Genomic DNA, 5,956 nt, shown 5'->3' with positions numbered 1-5,956 from the left:
TTCTAAACTAACAAGCACTATTTCAGAAGTAATCCTCTGGGTATGTTGGGGGGATTTGTGAGTAATGTAAGTGGGGCAATGAGTGGTAGAGTGGGTTGTGACAACTGTCGAATCAGTAATGGATTAAGATGGCTAATGAGCTATTGTGGGTTGTTGTGTGGACAGAGTTATAGTATTACCACTCGGATCAGAAAACACCTCATCGGCGAGGTGCAAGTGAGGAAAATGGTGTTGTAGAAGATGGACTAGCTCCCACGAAGCATCATCTAAGGATCCATCTGATCAACAACTAACCATTGGAGTTAGGAAATTACTGTGATTCAATATGGTGCGTTGACAAACTGTTGTGATAGAGACTGATCGAGGGCGACCATCGATGAATTCCAAAGAAAGAGTAGTGACCGATGGGGAAGGAGATACGATGACATATTGCCGAATGAGGGACACGTGAAAGACATAATGAAATTTTGCAGCCTCAGGCAGTGTTGTCAAAATTTCGTTTGGATCGCCAGGGTCGAGACCATTACTTCCCCAACATGGATGGGTTGATCGAGACACATGGTCGTCGTTGGGTCGGTTGGGTCCAAGTATGAAGCCACCAAGTAATCATGAACTGAGAGTGCCTTGTTGAAGAAAGAAGTTGATTGTGTAAATGATATCGTAAAAAGTCATAGAGATGATTAGGCAAATTAAGGGTGTTCAATTATATCTGATGGGTGGCGTGATTTTGTTTCTCATAAAGAAATTATCAACTTCTTAGTAATTCACCAAAAGGTTCTATTTTCATCAAGTCTGTCGATCTAGCATTGTAAAAGATGCAAATGTTCTATTGACAATGCTCGAAGAGATGGTTGATTATGTTAGAGAGAAGAGTGTGATTCAAATTGTAACGGATAATGCCTCCAATTACAAGAAAGTTTGAATGATGTTTCAAGTAAAGATACCCTCTTTGTTATGGTCTCAATGTGCAGCACATTGCATCGATTTGATGCTTGAAGATGTTGGTAAAATACTGCTTATCAATGGTGTGATAAAAAAATTCAATAGCTTTGATTGGTTATATTTACAGTAAGATGGGCTTGTTGAACATGATGAGACATGCAAACAAGAGAGAGTTACTTAGGCCGACAATTACTAGATTTACTACTTCCTTCATCATTTTGAGGTTTATCCATAGTCAGTGGTACAAAGAGGCATTTGGCAAACATGCAACTACTACGGTTGATGATGCGTATTGGAGACATATTGTCTATGCACTCAAATTGGCTTCTCTTGTTGAGTTGTTGAGAATGGTTAATGTTGAGCGCAAGCCCGCAATGAGGTATATTTTTATTTATTTATTTATTTATAATTAATTTTGTTTACCACATTAATCAAAAAAAGAAAACAAATTGTAGTAATAACAAGGTGCAAATTCATCCGATTCCAATTAATTTTACATCGAAGTCGACCTCTTACTGCCTATAAAATTTGACTAAATCTAATATATGAAAATAATCATAAAAAAGAGAGGACTCCTTACCCTCAAGGCCATCTCTGCTGACTCGGTTGCTTCCTGCCAGATTGTTGCAGGGGCTTCCTCCGACCACCAAATTGAAATTTCTGATGGTACCGATGATCTGCTCGACTCTGGCAGCGTCAAACGATGTCACGTCGTCAAAATCTATCAGGCTACCCGCCTGGTTGGTTTCTCCCACCAACTCCTCACTATGTCCCTGTTCGCCTTGGATTTCTCGATGGAGACGACGTTCTTCAGTTTGATCCCGAGCCGGTGGAGCGCCACCTCTGCTTCACCTATCCCGGAGAAGAGGGACAACACATTGACGTCGTGAGGGAACAGTGTCGACCTGGAAAAAATTTCCCAAGGACTTGTATCTGTCTGTTCGGCTGATCCCACCGCCCCTCGTGTGGTTCTTTGGGAACCCCAAGAGCATCTCCACCTCATCTTGCTCCAGAGGGGCAACTTTGTTCTGCCCCACCCACACCAAGTCCCACTTTCGACACTGCTCCATGACATAACGCTGGATGGCTTCCAGTGGGTCACCCTCTCCACTCCTCTCCAGCGCAGTGCGGATCCTCTCAGTCAGCTTCGCACTCGCTATAGCAGTCTGGATGCAGTTCATCTTGTCTCTTGGATCCCACGAAGGCCACCACCTTCTTGATAAAGGAAAATCCTGTTGGATGGTAAGGGGTGGGAGAGGTACGAGGGGAAACCGGTTCTCGATGGGCAGATTGTGGATGTAGCCCCTCTTTCTTGTGTAGGCCGAGAAGAACTTCGAGCCGATGAACTCTGGCTCGATGTCATAGAGGAAGCGCGAGATGGTGTCCCAGACCCCCTTGGGTGTAAGGGCAACATTCTCATAGTAGAAGTATGGGGGGCCTCTTGCTTCTAGTGGCAGAGAACGATGAACACGCTCTGGCGGCTGCATGGAGTGAATGTCAAATCCAATCATTGGATTGGGCAAGCGAATCGACTCCTCAATCACATTCTTCTTTATCTCAAAATGTTTCCTCTTCTTGCTTTTGTTGCCTCCACTAAGAATTTGCTTTGGCTTTAGATCATCTTCAGGCAAGTAGCAGTCCTCCTCTCTAGCCGTTTGAGCAACACCTATGATCTCAATCAAATCATCAACCGGGGCTTCTGGCCATCTTTCCAAAGTAAGTTCCGCATCTTCCAGAGCATATCCCATGTTTGCTAAGTCCAACAATTTCTTTCTCTCTCTAACAACGATCCAGATGTTGCTAACGACAACAACATCTTGTGCTTCTCTGATTTATAACCATCATTTCCCTTCAAACAGTCTTCTAGTTCATCTTCGGACCAGCTGTCCATTTCGAGAATGTTAAGATCAAATTGAGTATTGAGTCAAGATTTCCTTTTCCATTTTCATTAATGGCTTTTAAGACCAATTTCTCTGCAAACCCTATTCCAACAAAATGACCAATCATGTTGGAACGGGCGACATTCTCCCCAAATTTTGTCAACAAAGACTCTCAACAAGGAATTCAGTTGTGAGCTCACTGAACCACTTCACTTCTGAACTCCCAACTCTGGACGACTGGACCCCTCTCTTTAAACAAAAATCCAAACGACATAAATCCCTAAGGACTTCAGCTGTGAGCTCACCCTATAGCTTCAATCCCGAACGCCCTACGCCAGCTCTTAACTCCTCTTTTTCAAATAGAAATCCAAACGACAGAAATCACTCTGTAAAACCGAGAGTGGGAGAATTGAGAGCAGAGATTTGGGAAAGAATAAAATCACAAATGAACATGAAAACATGATAAAGAGCCCCGCAATGGGGTATATTATGAGGCTGTGGATTGTTGTAAATAGACCATTTCCAAGTCATTCAATGGAAAGGAACACAATTTTTAAGTTTAAGAGAGCATTTGATAGTTGACCCTAGATGGATCAAATAACAAACCATACAAACCATTGCATGTTACAGGTCATTACAGTCTTTTATTCAGATGTGCACGGTATTTTGACTTGTTCAAAGGTTGTAGAAGGCCAACACGAGTGTATTCTAAAGCTGGTTTCGGACATAAGTATGCAAGATCAGATCATGAAAAAGGAAATGACTTTGTATCGGGACGTTGACTCCTGTTTCAGAACTCCTTTAGCTATTCGACATAGAAGTCAAATGGCACCTGGTAAATATTATCATATTTTTCATTGAACTATTTATTTGATTGATATGCTAAATATTTATATATCTTGTTTTTTTCATCTGAATGGTGGAAACATTATGGATCTAAGGCACCAAATTTGCAAACATTTGCAATTCGAATCTTGAGCCTAAGTGCAACTGGTTATGAGAGGAATTGGAGTATTTTCCGACATGTAAGACTTGAAATTTAGACAAATTTGCAAATGATATATGTGCTTATATTTGTGAAGAAGTTGATAGTACATGTTATTTTTACCTTTTCATTTACAAATTCATAGTAAAAAGAGGAATCGTTTGACACAAGAACGATTGAATAACTTAGTGTTTGTGAAGACATAGTTTTTGAGGATCCTATACCACTGATCACACACTACTAAGTGACATTGATGATAGTAATGAATGGTTAATAGGTAGGATGAGGGGATGATGATCTTGTCGTCCAGAATGATTCAACATACAGGACACAGGGACACCACTGATCCTTTTTCCTAGTAATACATAAATTTGTTTAGCACTTCAAAAGTTTAAACTTTAATTGATCTAAAAACTTTTCTATGATAATTAAGTAAAGGGATATCCTATTTTAAAAATAATGTTTAGGTACTTTATTGACTTTAAGAAATCTTATTTTTAAAATAATGTTTAGGCATTTTGTTGATTTTGAGAGATAGTGACACAAATTAAAATAGACTTTGACAAAATTTGGAAGTAAATTACATTTTCTATTGTGACGCCATATAAAGCAGTGCAAAATCAATGTAATATAAATATGAAAGTTTAAAAAGTATAAAAGTATTATAGAAATTTATTAATTAAAAATATAATTGAAATTAAAATTGAATTTAATTTTGGTTATAACCGATAACTGACTTTGAGAAAAATGCTAAACTGGTACCGATCCGAACACCGTGAATTTCGGTTATCGGTACAACCGGTTTCGTTTCGGTTCTTGGTTAACCGAATAACTGAGAAGAACTGTTTACCCACCTCTAGTTGGAACCATCTTACAATACTAAAAGCAACACAAATTCATGAGAAAATGCTTCACACTCCAAGTCTACTTATATTATTTTGGATAAAGATGAAGATGGAGAGACTGAAGATATTAACTTGTTGGATTTGAATCATGTGATGAAGGAGAAGATGACTATTATATTAGTGAAGATGATATATAACTTAGTGAAAAAATTTGGTGCAATTAGTCCCACGCTCCCTAACACTTTTGGCTTGAGATGAAGGATAAGATGACTATCATCTTCATGATATATAACTTAGTGAAAAAAATTGATGTCCCACGCTCCCTAACATTTTTGGCCTGATGTAGTTTTATCATCACCACCTTAGCGGTCATGGGGAGAGTGAAATTGAGAGAAACGACCAAATAAGTTGGTTACTGATGCCAAGTCCAGTTCGGAAGCAACTCCAACAGGATAGGTTAGCAGTGTCGTTGATCTAAATTCATCACCACCTTAGCACACTGACCGCCGAGCTGACACGATTTTTCATTTTCTTTTATTTAGTTATTTCCATTTTATATATACAACTTATTACACTTCATTTCTTTAATATTTAATAAACTTCAATTAATTTCGTTTTTGTTATTAATTTGATAAAATATTTTAAATGAGAGGGATAGGCTGGGCGGGAAGGCTAGGGCATGACTAGGCTGCGGAAAATGCATGATGATATTGCAGCAGGAAATTTAGACTGAGATGTGGCTAGGGCATTGCTCTTGTGAGAGCGTCCACAGTGGGAGGGTCGCGGCCCTTGGCCCGGGCTTGGGCAGGGCGCGGCCCCCCACTACTGAGCCGAGAGGATGACAGTGCCTGGGGGTGACAAGCGATGGCCGAGCTCTCGGCCAGGCCGAGGCTCTTGGGCACGCGGCTCGGCCCGCCACTGCAAGGGCCGAGAGCCGTGGCCCTTGGTCAGATTTTATTTTATTTTATTTTATTTATTTCGAAAATTGTTTTTATAAATACTCTATTCCTCGCATTTTTTTTATCTTTTTCAATTCTAAACCCTAATTTCAATCTCTACCATTTTCAAAGTCTACAAAATGCAAGGTGGAGATGATTCTCCCGGCTATGGAGAATCGGGATTTGGCAATTTTTCGTCTTCCCAACCGTGGAGATCGAGTCCGACCCCCCCCTCCAACCCACCTGTGGAGTCCACAATCGCCGCCGCCGTGACAACAGACGCCCCAACTCCGATGTCAGTCCTCCTCTCAGCCGCAAAGGAACGTGGGTCGTCCCCAATCGGGGTTCAACGACTACCGGCCCAAT

General features: G+C 40.6%; 1 pseudogene; it reads right to left on the bottom strand.

The window, feature by feature from the left end:
* Nucleotides 1-1,454: 1,454 nt before the first annotated feature.
* Nucleotides 1,455-2,949, bottom strand: LOC125209574 (annotated as a pseudogene).
* Between the last annotated feature and the right edge of the window lie 3,007 nt (nucleotides 2,950-5,956).

This window comes from Salvia hispanica, chromosome 3 (assembly GCF_023119035.1).
Source record: "Salvia hispanica cultivar TCC Black 2014 chromosome 3, UniMelb_Shisp_WGS_1.0, whole genome shotgun sequence".
NCBI lineage: Eukaryota > Viridiplantae > Streptophyta > Magnoliopsida > Lamiales > Lamiaceae > Salvia > Salvia hispanica.
Note: the sequence above shows the minus strand (reverse complement) of the source record. Positions and strands in the feature narration are given on the sequence as shown.